General features: G+C 46.5%; 6 non-coding genes and 23 pseudogenes across 6 annotated transcripts; 28 read left to right on the top strand and 1 right to left on the bottom strand.

The window, feature by feature from the left end:
- Positions 1 to 124: 124 nt before the first annotated feature.
- On the top strand, positions 125 to 243 carry LOC148245289 (5S ribosomal RNA; annotated as a pseudogene).
- Positions 244 to 701: 458 nt separating this feature from the next.
- LOC148245288 (5S ribosomal RNA) lies at positions 702 to 819 on the top strand (annotated as a pseudogene).
- Positions 820 to 1,350: 531 nt separating this feature from the next.
- LOC148245287 (5S ribosomal RNA) lies at positions 1,351 to 1,469 on the top strand (annotated as a pseudogene).
- Positions 1,470 to 2,028: 559 nt separating this feature from the next.
- LOC148245286 (5S ribosomal RNA) lies at positions 2,029 to 2,147 on the top strand. The gene has a single exon (XR_015814277.1). It is a non-coding gene; the product is annotated as a 5S ribosomal RNA (ribosomal RNA).
- A 559-nt stretch (positions 2,148 to 2,706) lies between these two features.
- LOC148245285 (5S ribosomal RNA) lies at positions 2,707 to 2,825 on the top strand (annotated as a pseudogene).
- Positions 2,826 to 3,705: 880 nt separating this feature from the next.
- Positions 3,706 to 3,824, top strand: LOC148245284 (5S ribosomal RNA; annotated as a pseudogene).
- A 209-nt stretch (positions 3,825 to 4,033) lies between these two features.
- Positions 4,034 to 4,152, top strand: LOC148245283 (5S ribosomal RNA; annotated as a pseudogene).
- Positions 4,153 to 4,361: 209 nt separating this feature from the next.
- Positions 4,362 to 4,480, top strand: LOC148245282 (5S ribosomal RNA). The gene has a single exon (XR_015815138.1). It is a non-coding gene; the product is annotated as a 5S ribosomal RNA (ribosomal RNA).
- Positions 4,481 to 5,042: 562 nt separating this feature from the next.
- On the top strand, positions 5,043 to 5,161 carry LOC148245281 (5S ribosomal RNA; annotated as a pseudogene).
- Positions 5,162 to 5,725: 564 nt separating this feature from the next.
- On the top strand, positions 5,726 to 5,844 carry LOC148245280 (5S ribosomal RNA; annotated as a pseudogene).
- A 562-nt stretch (positions 5,845 to 6,406) lies between these two features.
- LOC148245279 (5S ribosomal RNA) lies at positions 6,407 to 6,525 on the top strand. Its single transcript, XR_015814488.1, has one exon. It is a non-coding gene; the product is annotated as a 5S ribosomal RNA (ribosomal RNA).
- Positions 6,526 to 7,416: 891 nt separating this feature from the next.
- LOC148245278 (5S ribosomal RNA) lies at positions 7,417 to 7,535 on the top strand (annotated as a pseudogene).
- Positions 7,536 to 7,740: 205 nt separating this feature from the next.
- LOC148245277 (5S ribosomal RNA) lies at positions 7,741 to 7,859 on the top strand (annotated as a pseudogene).
- A 919-nt stretch (positions 7,860 to 8,778) lies between these two features.
- On the top strand, positions 8,779 to 8,897 carry LOC148245276 (5S ribosomal RNA; annotated as a pseudogene).
- A 561-nt stretch (positions 8,898 to 9,458) lies between these two features.
- On the top strand, positions 9,459 to 9,577 carry LOC148245275 (5S ribosomal RNA; annotated as a pseudogene).
- Positions 9,578 to 9,778: 201 nt separating this feature from the next.
- Positions 9,779 to 9,897, top strand: LOC148245274 (5S ribosomal RNA; annotated as a pseudogene).
- A 209-nt stretch (positions 9,898 to 10,106) lies between these two features.
- Positions 10,107 to 10,225, top strand: LOC148245273 (5S ribosomal RNA). The gene has a single exon (XR_015815247.1). It is a non-coding gene; the product is annotated as a 5S ribosomal RNA (ribosomal RNA).
- Positions 10,226 to 10,787: 562 nt separating this feature from the next.
- LOC148245272 (5S ribosomal RNA) lies at positions 10,788 to 10,906 on the top strand (annotated as a pseudogene).
- Positions 10,907 to 11,465: 559 nt separating this feature from the next.
- On the top strand, positions 11,466 to 11,584 carry LOC148245271 (5S ribosomal RNA). The gene has a single exon (XR_015815433.1). It is a non-coding gene; the product is annotated as a 5S ribosomal RNA (ribosomal RNA).
- A 202-nt stretch (positions 11,585 to 11,786) lies between these two features.
- On the top strand, positions 11,787 to 11,904 carry LOC148245270 (5S ribosomal RNA; annotated as a pseudogene).
- A 561-nt stretch (positions 11,905 to 12,465) lies between these two features.
- LOC148245269 (5S ribosomal RNA) lies at positions 12,466 to 12,583 on the top strand (annotated as a pseudogene).
- Positions 12,584 to 12,786: 203 nt separating this feature from the next.
- On the top strand, positions 12,787 to 12,905 carry LOC148245268 (5S ribosomal RNA; annotated as a pseudogene).
- Positions 12,906 to 13,114: 209 nt separating this feature from the next.
- LOC148245267 (5S ribosomal RNA) lies at positions 13,115 to 13,233 on the top strand (annotated as a pseudogene).
- A 562-nt stretch (positions 13,234 to 13,795) lies between these two features.
- LOC148245266 (5S ribosomal RNA) lies at positions 13,796 to 13,914 on the top strand. The gene has a single exon (XR_015815803.1). It is a non-coding gene; the product is annotated as a 5S ribosomal RNA (ribosomal RNA).
- A 559-nt stretch (positions 13,915 to 14,473) lies between these two features.
- LOC148245265 (5S ribosomal RNA) lies at positions 14,474 to 14,592 on the top strand (annotated as a pseudogene).
- Positions 14,593 to 14,788: 196 nt separating this feature from the next.
- LOC148245264 (5S ribosomal RNA) lies at positions 14,789 to 14,907 on the top strand (annotated as a pseudogene).
- Positions 14,908 to 15,468: 561 nt separating this feature from the next.
- Positions 15,469 to 15,586, top strand: LOC148245263 (5S ribosomal RNA; annotated as a pseudogene).
- A 204-nt stretch (positions 15,587 to 15,790) lies between these two features.
- Positions 15,791 to 15,909, top strand: LOC148245262 (5S ribosomal RNA; annotated as a pseudogene).
- Positions 15,910 to 16,365: 456 nt separating this feature from the next.
- LOC148245261 (5S ribosomal RNA) lies at positions 16,366 to 16,484 on the bottom strand (annotated as a pseudogene).
- Between the last annotated feature and the right edge of the window lies 1 nt (position 16,485).

The raw sequence follows: 16,485 nt of genomic DNA, 5'->3' as shown, positions 1-16,485 counted from the left end.
ACCGTAGCATTTTACTTGATATTAGAACGAGTACGGGAGGTGCAGTGCGCACGCACAAGGAAACAAATGACGGGAGGGGGAAGAATGGAGAAGGAGTTTATGTATTTGCAGCGCGGAATTAAAGGGGTACGATCATACCAGCACTAATGCGCCGGATCCCATCCGAACTCCGCAGTTAATTGTGCTTGGGCGAGAGTAGTACTCGGATTGGTGACCTCCTGGGAAGTCCTCGTGTCGCACCAATTTTTTTTCAGATGGGTTGTTCGACGTTACGCGCGATTGGAAACAAATGACGGGAGGGGGGATGGGAGGAGAAAGAGTATGTATTTGCAGTGCAGAATGAAACATGAGGGATCATACCAGCACTAATGCAACGGATTCTATCAGAACTCCGCAGTTAAGGGTTCTTGGGCGAGAAAAGTACTCGGATGGGTGACCTCCTGCGAAGTCCTTATATTTCACCCATTTTCTTGGGAGGTCGTCGTGTTGCACCCATCTTTTTGCAGATGATTCTTTTGACGTTACGCGCGACTTGATTTATGGTCCGCAGGTTTATTCGCAAATGTGAGTCACGGAGCTGTGGTATTTTACTTGATATTAGAACGAGTACGGGAGGTGCAGTGCGCACGCACAAGGAAACAAATGACGGGAGGAGGAAGAAAAGAGAAGGAGTGTATGTATTTGAAGCGCAAAATTAAACAAGTGGCATCATACCAGTACTAATGCATTGGATCCCATCAGAACTCTGCAGTTAAGCGTGCTTGGGTGAGAGTAGTACTCGGAAGGGTGACCTCTTGGGAAGTCCTCGTATTGCAATAATTTTTTTTCAGATGGGTCGTTCGACGTTACGCACGACTGGAACTTTGGTCCGCTGGTTTATACGCAAATGTGAGTCAAGAATCAGGGGCATTTTAATCGATATTAGAACGAGAAGGAGAGGTGCAGTGTGAACGCACAAGGAAACAAATGATTGGAGGGGGGAGGGAAGAAGGAGTGTATGTATTTTCAGCACGAAATTAAACAGCTGCGGTCACACCAGCACAAATGCACCGGATCCCATCAGAACTCCGTAGTTAAGTGTGCTTTGGCAAAAGTAGTACAATAATGCGTTACCTCCTGGGAAGTTCTCGTTTTGCACCCATTTTCTTTTTTTCAGATGTGCAGTTCGACGTTACGCGCGACTTTAATTATGGTCCGCAGATTTATTTGCAAATGTGAGTCACGACGCCATGGCATTTTACTTGATATTTGAACGACAACGAGAGGTGCAGTGCGCACGCACAAGGAAACAAATGACGGGAGGGGGAATAAAGGTGAAGGAGTTTATGTATTTGCAGCGCAAAATTAAACAGTTGCTATCATACCAGCACTAATGCACCGGATCCCATCCGAACTCCGCAGTTAAGTGTGCTTGGGCGAGAGTAGTACTCGGATGGGTGACCTACTGGGAAGTCCTCTTGTCGTATTAATTTTTTTTCAGACGGGTCTTCGACGTTACGCGTGACAAGAACTAGGGTCCATTGGTTTATAAGCAAATGTGAGTCAAGAAGCAAGGGCATTTTAATCGATATTAGAACGAAAAAGAGAGATGCAGAGTGCACGCACAAAGAAACAAATGACGGGAGGGGGGATGGAGGGAGAAAAAGTGTATGTATTTGCAGCGCAGAATGAAACGTGAGCAATCGTACCAGCACGAATGCAACAGATTCTATCAGAAATTCGCAAGTTAAGGGTGCTTGGGCGAGAGTAGCACTAGGATGGGTGACCTCCTGCGATGTCCTTATATTTCACCCATTTTCTTTGGAAGTCCTCGTGTTGCACCCATTTTTCTGCAGATGATTCTTTCGACGATAAGTGCGACTTGAATTATGGTCCTCAGGTTCATTCACAAATGTGAGTCACGGCACCTTAGCATTTTATTGATATTAGAACGAGCACGGGAGGTGCAGTGCGCACGCACAAGGAAACAAATTACGGGAGAGGGAAGAAAGGAGAAGGAGTTTATGTATTTGCAGCACAGAATTAAACGGGTGCGATCATACCAGCACTAATGCACCGGATCCCATCAGAACTCTGCAGTTAAGTGTGCTTGGGCGAGAGTAGTACTCGGATGGGTGACCTCTTGGGAAGTCCTCGTGTCGCACCAATTTTTTTTCAGACGGGTTATTCGACGTTACGCGCGACTGGAACTAAGGTCCGCTGGTTTATACGCAAATGTGAGTCAAGAAGCAGGGGCATTTTAAACGATATTAGAACGAGAAGGAGAGGTGTAGTGTGAACGCACAAGGAAACAATTGATGGGAGGGGGAGGGAAGGAGAAAAAGTGTATGTATTTGCAGCGCAGAATGAAACAGGTGCGATCATACCAGCACTAATGCAACGGATTCTATCAGAACTCCATAGGTAAGGGTGCTTGGGCGAGAGTAGTAATAGCATGGGTTACCTCCTGCGAAGTCCTTATATTTCACCCATTTTCTTGTGAAGTCCTCGTGTTTCACCCATTTTTTTGCAGATGATTCTTTCGACGTTACGCGCGACTTGAATTATGGTCCTCAGGTTTATTCGCAAATGTGAGTCACGGCGCTGTAGCATTTTACTTGATATTAGAACGAGAACGGGAGGTTTAGCGCGCACGAACAAGGAAACAAATGACGGGAGGAGGAAGAAAAGAGAAGGACTGTATGTATTTCCAGCGCAAAACTAAACAGGTGTGATCATACCAGCACTAAAGCCCCGGATCCCATCAGATCTCCGCAGTTAATTGTGCTTGGGTGAGAGTAGTACTCAGATGGGTGACCTCTTGGGAAGTCCTCGTGTCGCACAAATTTTTTTTCAGACGGGTCGTTCGACGTTACGCGCGACTGAAACTAGGGTCCGCTGGTTTATACGCAAATGTGAGTCAAGAAGCAGGGGCATTTTAATCGATATTAGAACGAGAAGGATAGGTGCAGTGTGAACGCACAAGGAAACAATTGATGGGAGGGGGAGGGAAGGAGAAGGAGTGTTTGTATTTTCAGCACGAAATGAAACAGGTGCGATCATACCATCACTAATGCAACGGATTCTATCAGAACTCCGTAGGTAAGGGTGCTTGGGCGAGAGTAGTACTAGCATGGGTTACCTCCTGCGAATCCTTATATTTCACCCATTTTCTTGGGTGGTCCTCGTGTTGCACCCATCTTTTTGCAGATGATTCTTTCGACGTTACGCGCGACTTGATTTATGGTCCGCAGGTTTATTTACAAATGTGAGTCACGGCGCTGTGGCATTTTACTTGATATTAGAACGAGTACAGAAGGTGCAGTGCGCACGCACAAGGAAACAAATGACGTATGAGGAAGAAAAGAGAATGAGTGTATGTATTTATAGTGCAAAATTAAACAAGCGGCATCATACCAGCACTAATGCACTGGATCCTATCAGTACTCTGCAGTTAATTGTGCTTTGGCGAGAGTAGTACTCGGATGGGTGACCTCTTAGGAGGTCCTCGTATCGCAACAATTTTTTTTTAGATGGTTCGTTCGACGTTACGCGCGACTGGAACTATGGTCCGCTGGTTTATACGCAAATGTGAGTCAAGAATCAGGGGCATTTTAATCGATATTAGAACGAGAAGGAGAGGTGCAGTGTGAACGCACAAGGAAACAAATGATGGGAGGGGGGGAGGGAAAAAGGAGTGTATGTATTTTCAGCACGAAATTAAACAGGTGCGGTCACACTAGCACAAATGCACCGGATCCCATCAGAACTCCGTAGTTAAGTGTGCTTTGGCGAAAGTAGTACAATGATGGGTTACCTCCTGGGAAGTTCTCGTGTTGCACCCATTTTCTTTTCTTCAGATGTGCCGTTCGACGTTACGCGTGACTTTAATTATGGTCCGCAGATTTATTCGCAAATATGAGTCACGGCGCCGTGGTATTTTACTTCATATTTGAACGAGCACGAGAGGTGCAGTGCCCACGCACAAGGAAACAAATGACGGGAGGGGGAAGAAAGGAGAAGGAGTTTATGTATTTGCAGCGCGAAATTAAACAGGTGCGATCATACCAGCACAAATGCACCGGATCCCATCAGAACTCCGCAGTTAAGTGTGCTTTGGGGAAAGTATTACAATGATGGGTTACCTCGTGGGAAGTTCTCGTGTTGCACCCATTTTCTTTTTTTCAGATGTGCCGTTCGATGTTACACGCGACTTTAATTATGGTCCGCAGATTTATTCGCCAATGTGAGTCACGGCGCCGTGGCATTTTACTTGATATTTGAACGAGAACGAGAGGTGCAGTGCGCACGCACAAGGAAACAAATGACGGGAGGGGGAAGAAAGGGGAAGGAATTTATGTATTTGCAGCGAAAAATTTAACAGGTGCGATCATACTAGCACTAATGCACCGGATCCCATCAGAACTCCGCAGTTAAGTGTGCTTGGGTGAGAGTAGTACTCGGATGGGTGACCTTCTGGGAAGTTCTCGTGTCGCACTAATTTTTTTTTTAGACGGGTCGTTCGACGTTATGCGTAACTGGAACTAGGGCCCCCTGGTTCATACGCAAATGTGAGTCAAGAAGCATGGGCATTTTAATCGATATTAGAACGAGAAGGAGAGATGCAGAATGCACGCAAAAGGAAACAAATGACGGGAGGGGGGATGGAGGGAGAAAAAGTGAATGTATTTGCAGCGCAGAATGAAACATGAGCAATCATACCAGCACCAATGCGACGGATTCTATCAGAACTCCGCAACTTAAGGGTGCTTGGACGAGAGTAGCACTAGGATGGGTGACCTCCTGCAAAGTCCTTATATTTCACCAATTTTCTTAGGAAGTCCTCGTGTTGCACCCATTTTTTTGTAGATGATTCTTTCGACGATATGCGCGACTTGAATTATGGTCGTCAGGTTTATTCGCAAATGTGAGTCACGGCACCGTAGCATTTTACTTGATATTAGAACGAGAACGAGAGGTGCAGTGTGCACGCACAAGGAAACAAATGACGGGAGGGGGAAGAAATGAGAAGGAGTTTGTGTATTTGCAGTGCAAAATTAAACAGGTGCGATCATACCAGCACTAATGCACCGGATCCCATTAGAATTCCGCAGTTAAGTGTGCTTGGACGAGAGTAGTACTCGGATGGGTGACCTCTTGGGAAGTCCTCGTGTCGCACTAATTTTTTTTTTCAGACGGGTCGTTCGACGTTACGCGCAACTGGAACTAGGGTCCGCTGGTTTATACGCAAATGTGAGTCAAGAAGCAGGGGCATTTTAATTGATATTAGAACGAGAAGGAGACATGCAGAGTGCACGCAAAAGGAAACAAATGCCGGGAGGGGGGATGGAGGGAGAAAAAGTGTATGTATTTGCAGCGCAGAATGAAACATGAGCAATCATACCAGCACCAATGCAACGGATTCTATCAGAACTCCGCAGGTTAAGGGTGCTTAGGCGAGAGAAGTACTAGGATGGGTGACCTCCTGCGAAGTCCTTATATTTCACCCATTTTCTTAGGAAGTCCTCGTGTTGCACCCATTTTTTTTGCAGATGATTCTTTCGACGATACGCGCGACTTGAATTATGGTCCTCATGTTTATTTGCAAATGTGAGTAACGGCATCATAGCATTTTACTTGATATTAGAACGAACACAGGAGGTGCAGTGCACCCGCACAAGGAAACAAATGACGGGAGGGAGAAGAAAGGAGAAGGAGTTTGTGTATTTGCAGTGCGAAATTAAACAGGTGCGATCATACCAGCACTAATGCACCGGATCCTATTAGAATTCCGCAGTTAAGTGTGCTTGGGCGAGAGTAGTACTCGGATGGGTGACCTCTTGGGAAGTCCTCGTGTCGCACTAATTTTTTTTTTCAGACGGGTCGTTCGACGTTACGCGCGACTTGAACTAGGGTCCGCTGGTTTATACGCAAATGTGAGTCAAGAAGCAGGGGCATTTTAATTGATATTAGAACGAGAAGGAGACATGCAGAGTGCACGCAAAAGGAAACAAATGACGGGAGGGGGGATGGAGGGAGAAAAAGTGTATGTATTTGCAGCGCAGAATGAAACATAAGCAATCATACCAGCACCAATGCAACGGATTCTATCAGAACTCCGCAGGTTAAGGGTGCTTAGGCGAGAGAAGCACTAGGATGGGTGACCTCCTGCGAAGTCCTTATATTTCACCCATTTTCTTAGGAAGTCCTCGTGTTGCACCCATTTTTTTGCAGATGATTCTTTCGACGATACGCGCGACTTGAATTATGGTTCTCATGTTTATTTGCAAATGTGAGTAACGACATCATAGCATTTTACTTGATATTAGAACGAGCACAGGAGGTGCAGTGCACCCGCACAAGGAAACAAATGACGGGAGGGGGAAGAAAGGAGAAGGAGTTTATGTATTTGCAGGCGAAATTAAACAGGTGCGATCATACCAGCACTAATGCACCGGATCCCATCAGAACCCCGCAGTTAAGTGTGCTTGGGCGAGGGTAGTACTCGGATGGGTGACCTCCTGGGAAGTCCTCGTGTCGCACTAATTTTTTTTTTCAGACGGGTCATTCGACGTTACGCGCGACTGAAACTAGAGTCCGCTGGTTTATACGCAAATGTGAGTCAAGAAGCAGGGGCATTTTAATTGATATTAGAACGAGAAGGAGAGATGCAGAGTGCACGCACAAGGAAACAAATGACGGGAGGGGGGATGGAGGGAGAAAAAGTGTATGTATTTGCAGCGCATAATGAAATATGAGCAATCATACCAGCACCAATGCAACGGATTCTATCAGAACTCCGCAAGTTAAGGGTGCTTGGGCGAGAGTAGCACTAGGATGGGTGACCTCCTGGGAAGTCCTTTTGTCGCACTAATTTTTTTTTTCAGACGGGTCGTTCGACGTTACGCGCGACTGGAACTAGGGTCCACTGGTTTATACGCAAATGTGAGTCAAGAAGCTGGGGCATTTTAATCGATATTAGAACGAGAAATAGAGATGCAGAGTGCACGCACAAGGAAACAAATGACGGGAGGGGGGATGGAGGGAGAAAAAGTGTATGTATTTGCAGCGCAGAATGAAACATGAGCAATCATACCAGCACCAATGCAACGGATTCTATCAGAACTCTGCAAGTTAAGGGTGCTTGGGCGAGAGTAGCACTAGGATGGGTGACCTCCGGCGAAGTCCTTATATTTCACCCATTTTCTTAGGAAGTCCTCGTGTTGCACCTATTTTTTTGCAGATGATTCTTTCGACGATACGTTCGACTTGAATTATGGTCCTCAGGTTTATTCGCAAATGTGAGTCACGGCACCGTAGCATTTTACTTGATATTAGAACGAGCACGGGATGTGCAGTGCGCACGCACAAGAAAACAAATGACGGGAGGGGGAAGAAATGGAAAGGAGTTTATGTATTTGCAGCGCAGAATTCACCGGGTGCGATCATACCACCACTAATGCAACGTATCCCATCAGAACTCCGCAGTTAAGTGTGCTTGGGCGAGAGCAGTACTCGGATGGGTGACCTCCTGGGAAGTCCTCGTGTCGCAAATTTTTTTTTTCAGACGGGTCAATCGACGTTACGCGCGACTGGAACTAGGGTCCGCTGGTTTATACGCAAATGTGAGTCAAGAAGAAGGGGCATTTTAATCGATATTAGAACGAGAATGAGAGGTGCAGTGCGAACGCACAAGGAAACAATTGACGGGAGGGGGAAGAAAGGAGAAGGAGTGTATGTATTTGCAGCGCGAAATTAAACCGGTGCGATCATACCAGCACTAATGCAACGGATTCTATCAGAACTCCGCAGTCAAGGGTGCTTGGGCGAGAAAAGTACTCGGATGGGTGACCTCCTGCGAAGTCCTTATATTTCACCCATTTTCTTGGGAGGTAGTCGTGTTGCACACATCTTTTTGCAGATGATTCTTTCAACATTACGCGCGACTTGATTTATGGTCCGCAGGCTTTTTCGCAAATGTGAGTCACGGCGCCGTGGCATTTTACTTGATATTAGAATGAGTACGGGAGGTGCAGTGCAGACGCACAAGGAAACAAATGACGGGAGGGGGAAGAAAAGAGAAGGAGCGTATTTATTTGAAGCGCAAAATTAAACAAGTGGCATCATACCAGCACTAATGCACTGGATCCCATCAGAACTCCGCAGTTAAGTATGCTTTGGCGAAAGTAGTACAATGATGGGTTACCTCCTGGGATGTTCTCGTGTTGCACCCATTTTCTTTTCTTCAGATGTGCCGTTCGACGTTACGCGTGACTTTAATTATGATCCGCAGATTTATTCGCAAATGCGAGTCACGGCGATGTGGCATTTTACTTGATATTTGAACGAGAACGAGAGGTGCAGTGTGAACGCACAAGGAAACAAATGACGGGAGGGGGGATGGAGGGAGAAAAAGTGTATGTATTTGCAGCGCAGAATGAAACATGAGCAATCATACCAGCACCAATGCAACGGATTCTATCAGAACTCCGCAAGTTAAGGGTGCTTGGGCGAGAGTAGCACTAGGATGGGTGACCACCTGTGAAGTCCTTATATTTCACCCATTTTCTTAGGAAGTCCTCGTGTTACACCCATTTTTTTGCAGATGATTCTTTCGACGATACGCGCGACTTGAATTATGGTCCTCAGGTTTATTCGCAAATGTGAGTCACAGCACCGTAGCATTTTAGTTGATATTAGAACGAGCACGGGAGGTGCAGTGCGCACGCATAAGGAAACAATTGACGGGAGGGGGAAGAAAGGAGAAGGAGTTTATGTATTTGAAGCGCGGAATTAAACTTATGCGATCATACTTGCACTAATGCACCGGATCCCATCAGAACTCCGTAGTTAAGTGTGCTTAGGCGAGAGTAGTACTCGGATGGGTGACCTCCTAGGAAGTCCTCGTGTCGCACCAATTTTTTTTCAGACGGGTTGTTCGACGTTACGCGCGACTGGAACTAGAGTCCACTGGTTTATACGCAAATGTGAGTAAAAAAGCAGGGGCATTTTAATCGATATTAGAACGAGAAGGAGAGATGCAGAGTGCACGCACAAGGAAACAAATGACGGGAGGGGGGATGGAGGGAGAAAAAGTGTATGTATTTGCAGCGCAGAATGAAACATGAGCAATCATACCAGCACCAATGCAACGGATTCTATCAGAACTCCGCAAGTTAAGGGTTCTTGGGCGAGAGTAGCACTAGGATGGGTGACCTCATGCGAAGTCCTTATATTTCACCCATTTTCTTAGGAAGTCCTCGTGTTACACCCATTTTTTTGCAGATGATTCTTTCGACGATACGCGCGACTTGAATTATGGTCCTCAGGTTTATTCGCAAATGTGCGTCACGGCACCGTAGCATTTTACTTGATATTAGAACTAGCACGGGAGGTGCAGTGCGCACGCACAAGGAAACAATTGACGGGAGGGGGAAGAAAGGAGAAGGAGTTTATGTATTTGAAGCGCGGAATTAAACTTATGCGATCAAACAAGCACTAATGCACCGGATCCCATCAGAACTCCGCAGTTAAGTGTGCTTGGGCGAGAGTAGTACTCGGATGGATGACCTCTTGGGAAGTCCTCGTATCGCAACAATTTTTTTTCAGATGGGTCGTTCGACGTTACGCGCGACTGGAACTATGGTCCGCTGGTTTATACGCAAATGTGAGTCAAGAATCAGGGGCATTTTAATCGATATTAGAACGAGAAGGAGAGGTGCAGTGTGAACGCACAAGGAAACAAATCATGGGAGGGAGGGAGGGAAGGAGTGTATGTATTTTCAGCACGAAATTAAACAGGTGCGGTTACACTAGCACAAATGCACCGGATCCCATCAAAACTCCGCAGTTAAGTGTGCTTTGGCGAAAGTAGTACAATGATGGGTTACCTCCTGGGAAGTTCTCGTGTTGCACCCATTTTCTTCTTTTCAGATGTGCCGTTCGATGTTACGCGCGACTTTAATTATGGTCCGCAGATTTATTCGCAAATGTGAGTCACGGCGCCGTGGCATTTTACATGATATTTGAACGACAACGAGAGGTGCAGTGCGCACGCACAAGGAAACAAATGACGGGAGGGGGAAGAAAGGAGAAGGAGTTTATGTATTTGCAGCGCAAAATTAAACAGGTGCGATCATACCAGCACTAATGCACCGGATCCCATCAGAACTCCGCAGTTAAGTTTGCTTGGGCGAGAGTAGTACTCGGATGGGTGACCTCCTGGGAAGTCCTCGTGTCGCATTAATTTTTTTTCCGACAGGTCGTTCGACGTTACGCGCGACTAGAACTAGGGTCCACTAGTTTATACGCAAATGTGAGTCTAGAAGCAGGGGCATTTTAATCGATATTAGAATGAGAAGGAGAGATGCAGAGTGCACGCACAAGGAAACAAATGACGGGAGGGGGGATGGAGGGAGAAAAAGTGCATGTTTTTGCAGCGCAGAATGAAACATGAGCAATCATACCAGCACGAATGCAACAGATTTTTTCAAAAATCCACAAGTTAAGGGTGCTTGGGCGAGAGTAGCACTAGGATGGGTGACCTCCTGCGAAGTCCTTATATTTCACCCATTTTCTTAGGAAGTTTTCTTGTTGCACCCATTTTTTTTGCAGATGATTCTTTCGACGATACGCGCGACTTGAATTATAGTCCTCAGGTTTATTCGCAAATGTGAGTCACGGCACCCTAGCATTTTTCTTTATATTAGAACGAGCACGGGAGGTGCAGTGCGCACGCACAAGGAAACAAATGACGGGAGGGGGAAGAAAGGAGAAGGAGTTTATGTATTTGCAGCGCGGAATTAAACGGGTGCGATCATACCAGTACTAATGCACTTGATCCCATCAGAACTCCGTAGTTAAGTGTGCTTGGGCGAGAGTAGAACTCAGATGGGTGACCTCTTGGAAAGTCCTCGTGTCGAACCAATTTTTTTTCAGACGGGTCGTTCGACGTTACGCGCGACTGGAACTAGGGTCCGCTGGTTTATACGCAAATGTGAGTCAAGAAGCAGGGGCATTTTAAACGATATTAGAACAAGAAGGAGAGGTGCAGTGTGAACGCACAAGGAAACAATTGATGGGAGGGGGAGGGAAGGAGAAAAAGTGTATGTATTTGCAGCGCAGAATGAAACAGGTGCGATCATACCAGCACTAATGCAACGGATTCTATCAGAACTCCGTAGGTAAGGGTGCTTGGGCGAGAGTAGTAATAGCATGGGTTACCTCCTGCGAAGTCCTTATATTTCACCCATTTTCTTGTGAAGTCCTCGTGTTGCACCCATTTTTTTGCAGATGATTCTTTCGACGTTACGTGCGACTTGAATTATGGTCCTCAGGTTTATTCGCAAATGTGAGTCACAGCGCTGTAGCATTTTACTTGATATTAGAACGAGAATGGGAGGTTTTGCGCGCACGAACAAGGAAACAAATGACGGGAGGGGAAAGAAAAGAGAAGGAGTGTATGTATTTGCAGCGCGAAACTAAACAGGTGCGATCATACCAGCATTAAAGCCCCGGATCCCATCAGAACTCCGCAGTTAAGTGTGCTTGGGCGAGATTAGTACTCGGATGGTTGACCTCCTGGGAAGTCCTCGTGTCGCACCAATTTTTTTTCAGACTGGTCGTTCGACGTTACGCGCGTCTGGAACTAGGGTCCGCTGGTTTATACGCAAATGTGAGTCAAGAAGCAGGGGCATTTTAATCGATATTAGAACGAGAATGAGAGGTGAAGTGTGAACGCACAAGGAAACAAATGACGGGAGGGGGAAGAAAGGAGGAGTGTATGTATTTGCAGCGCGAAATTAAAGAGGTGCGATCATAGCAGCACTAAAGCCCCGGATCCCATCAGAACTCCGCAGTTAAGTGTGCTTGGCGAGAATAGTACTCTGATGGGTGACCACCTGGGAAGCCCTCGTGTTCCACCTATTTTTTTTTGGATGGGTTGTTCGACGTTACGCGCGAATGGAATTATAAACCGCTGGTTCATTTGCAAAGGTGAGTCACGGTGCCGGGGCATATTACTTGATATTAGAACGAGAAAGAGAGATGTAGAGTGCACGCACAAGGAAACAAATGACGGGAGGGGGGATGGGAGGAGAAATAGTGTATGTATTTGCAGTGCATAATGAAACATGAGAGATCATACCAGCACTAATGCAACGGATTCTATCAGAACTCCGCAGTTAAGGGTGCTTGGGCGAGAAAAGTACTCGGATGGGTGACCTCCTGCAAAGTCCTTATATTTCACCCATTTTCTTGGGAGGTCCTCGTCTTGCACCCATCTTTTTGCAGATGATTCTTTCGACGTTACGCGCGACTTGATTTATGGTCCACAGGTTTGTTCGCAAATGTGAGTCACGGCGCCGTGGCATTTTACTTGATATTAGAACGAGTACGGGAGGTGCAGTGCGCACGCACAAGGAAACAAATGACAGGAGGAGGAAGAAAAGAGAAGGAGTGTATGTATTTGAAGCGCAAAATTAAACAAGTGGCATCATACCAGCACTAATGCACTGGATCCCATCAGAACTCTGCAGTTAAGCGTGCTTGGGCGAGAGTAGTACTCGGATGGGTGAGCTCTTGGGAAGTCCTCGTATCGCAACAATTTTTTTTCAGATGGGTCGTTCGACGTTACGCGTGACTGGAACTATGGTCCGCTGGTTTATACGCAAATGTGAGTCAAGAATCAGGGACATTTTAATCGATATTAGAACGAGAATGAGAGGTGCAGTGTGAACGCACAAGGAAACAAATGATTGGAGGCGGGAGGGAAGAAGGAGTGTATGTATTTTCAGCATGAAATTAAACAGGTGCGGTCACACCAGCACAAATGCACCGGATCCCCTCAGAACTCCGTAGTTAAGTGTGCTTTGGCGAAAGTAGTACAATGATGGGTTACCTCCTGGGAAGTTCTCGTGTTGCACCCATTTTCTTTTTTTCAGATGTGCAGTTCGACGTTACGCGCGACTTTAATTATGGTCCGCAGATTTATTTGCAAATGTGAGTCACGGCGCCGTGGCATTTTACATGATATTTGAATGACAACGAGAGGTGCAGTGCGCACGCACAAGGAAACAAATGACGGGAGGGGGAATAAAGGTGAAGGAGTTTATGTATTTGCAGCGCAAAATTAAACAGTTGTTATCATACCAGCACTAATGCACCGGATCCCATCAGAACTCTGCAGTTAAGTGTGCTTGGGCGAGAGTAGTACTCGGATGGGTGACCTCCTGGGAAGTCCTCGTGTTGTATTAATTTTTTTTTGAGACGGGTCGTTCGACGTTACGCGCGACTAGAACTAGGGTCCAATGGTTTATACGCAAATGTGAGTCAAGAAGCAGGGGCATTTTAATCGATATTAGAACGAGAAGGATGGATGCAGAGTGCACGCACAATGAAACAAATGACGGGAGGGGGGATGGAGGGAGAAAAAGTGTATGTATTTGCAGCGCAGAATGAAACATGAGCAATCATACCAGCACGAATGCAACAGATTCTATCAGAAATCCGCAAGTTAAGGGTGCTTGGGCGAGAGTAGCACTAGGATGGGTGACCTCCTTCGAAGTCCTTATATTTCACCCATTTTCTTAGGAAGTCCTCGTGTTGCACCCATTTTTTTGCAGATGATTCTTTCGACGATACGCGCGACTTGAATTATGGTCCTCAGGTTTATTCGCAAATGTGAGTCACGGCACCGTAGCATTTTACTTGATATTAGAACGAGCACGGGAGGTGCAATGCGCACGCACAAGGAAACAAATGACGGGAGGGGGAAGAAAGGAGAAGGAGTTTATGTATTTGCAGCGCAGAATTAAACGGGTGCGATCATACCAGCACTAATGCACCGGATCCCGTCAGAACTCCGCAGTTAAGTGTGCTTGGGCGAGAGTAGTACTCGGATGGGTGACCTCTTGGGAAGTCCTCGTGTCGCACCAATTTTTTTTCAGACGGGTCGTTCGACGTTACGCGCGACTGGAACTAGGGTCCGCTGGTTTATACGCAAATGTGAGTCAAGAAGCAGGGGCATTTTAATCGATATTAGAACGAGAAGGAGAGGTGCAGTGTGAACGCACAAGGAAACAATTGATGGGAGGGGGAGGGAAGGATAAAAATTGTTTGTATTTGCAGCGCAGAATGAAACAGGTGCGATCATACCAGCACTAATGCAACGGATTCTATCAGAACTCCGTAGGTAAGCGTGCTTGTGCGAGAGTAGTAATAGCATGGGTTACCTCCAGCGAAGTCCTTATATTTCACCCATTTTCTTGTGAAGTCCTTTTGTTGCACCCATTTTTTTGCAGATGATTCTTTCAACGTTACGCACGACTTGAATTATGGTCCTCAGGTTTATTCGCAAATGTGAGTCACGGCGCTGTAGCATTTTACTTGATATTAGAACGTGAACCGGAGGTGCAGCCCGCACGCACAAGGAAACAAATGACGGGAGGGGAAAGAAAAGAGAAGGAGTGTATGAATTTGCAGCGCGAAACTAAACAGGCGCGATCATACCAGCACTAAAGCCCTGGATCCCATCAGAACTCCGCAGTTAAGTGTGCTTGGGCGAGATTAGTATTCGGATGGTTGACCTCCTGGGAAGTCCTCGTGTCGCACCAATTTTTTTTCAGACTGGTCGTTCGACGTTACGCGCGTCTGGAACTAGGGTCCGCTGGTTTATACGCAAATGTGAGTCAAGAAGCAAGGGCATTTTAATCGATATTAGAACGAGAATGAGAGGTGAAGTGTGAACGCACAAGGAAACAAATGACGGGAGGGGGAAGAAAGGAGGAGTGTATGTAGCGCGAAATTAAAGAGGTGCGATCATACCAGCACTAAAGCCCCGGATCCCATCAGAACTCCGCAGTTAAGTGTGCTTGGGCGAGAGTAGTACTCAGATGGGTGACCACCTGGGAAGCCCTCGTGTTCCACCTATTTTTTTTCGGATGGGTTGTTCGACGTTACGCGCGAATGGAATTATAAACCGCTGGTTCATTTGCAAAGGTGAGTCACGGTGCCGGGGCATATTACTTGATATTAGAACGAGAAAGAGAGATGCAGAGTGCACGCACAAGGAAACAAATGACGGGAGGGGGGATGGGAGGAGAAAGAGTGTATGTATTTGCAGTGCACAATGAAACATGAGGGACCATCCCAGCACTAATGCAACGGATTCTATCAGAACTCCGCAGTTAAGGGTGCTTGGGCGAGAAAAGTACTCGGATGGGTGACCACCTGCGAAGTCCTTATATTTCACGCATTTTCTTGGGAGGTCGTCGTGTTGCACCCATCTTTTTGCAGATGATTCTTTCGACGTTACGCGCGACTTGATTTATGGTCCGCAGGTTTATTCGCAAATGTGAGTCACGGCACCGTGGCATTTTACTTGATATTAGAACGAGTACGGGAGGTGCAGAGTGAACGCACAAGGAAACAAACGACGGGAGAAGGAAGAAAAAAGAAGGAGTGTATGTATTTGAAGCGCAAAATTAAACAAGTGGCATCATACCAGCACTAAGGCACTGGATCCCATCAGAACTCTGCAGTTAAGCGTGTTTGGGCGAGAGTAGTACTCGGATGGGTGACCTCTTGGGAAGTCCTCGTATCGCAACAATTTTTTTTCAGATGGGTCGTTCGACGTTACGCGCGACTGGAACTATGGTCCGTTGGTTTATATGCAAATGTGAGTCAAGAATCAGGGGCATTTTAATCGATATTAAAACGAGAATGAGAGATGCAGTGTGAACGCACAAGGAAACAAATGATTGGAGGGGGGGAGGGAACAAGGAGTGTATGTATTTTCAGCACGAAATTAAACAGGTGCGGTCACACCAGCACAAATGCACCGGATCCCATCAGAACTCCGCAGTTAAGTGTGCTTTGGCGAAAGTAGTACAATGATGGGTTACCTCCTAGGAAGTTCTCATGTTGCACCCATTTTCTTTTTTTCATATGTGCCGTTCGACGTTACGCGCGAATAAACCTGCGGACCAAAAATCAAGTCGCGCGTAACGTGGAAAGAATCATCTGTAAAAAGATGGGTGCAACACGAGGACCTCCCAAGAAAATGGGTGCAACACGAGGACTTCCGAAGTGGTCAACCATCCGAGTTCTACTCTCGCCCAAGCACCCTTAACTGCGGAGTTCTGATAGAATCTGTTGCATTAGTGCTAGTATGATCCCTCATGTTTCATTCTGCACTGCAAATACATACACTCTTTCTCCTTCCATCCCTTCTCCCGTCATTTGTTTCCTTGTGTGTGCACTCTGCATCTCTCTTTCTCATTCTAATATCAAGTAATATGCCCCCGCACCGTGACTCACCTTTGCAAATGAACCAGCGGTTAATAATTCCATTCGCGCGTAACGTCGAACAACCCATCCAAAAAAAAATAGGTGCAACACGAGGGCTTCCCAATTGGTCACCCATCCGAGTACTATTCTCGCCCAAGCAAATTTAACTGCGTAGTTCTGATGGGATCCGGGGCTTTAGTGCTGGTAAGATCGCACCTG

This window comes from Carica papaya, chromosome 8 (genome assembly GCF_054855325.1).
Source record: "Carica papaya isolate Zhongbai chromosome 8, ASM5485532v1, whole genome shotgun sequence".
Classification (NCBI taxonomy): Eukaryota; Viridiplantae; Streptophyta; class Magnoliopsida; order Brassicales; family Caricaceae; genus Carica; species Carica papaya.
The sequence above is the reverse complement of the archived record's forward strand: the minus strand, read 5'-3'. Positions and strand labels throughout refer to the sequence as shown.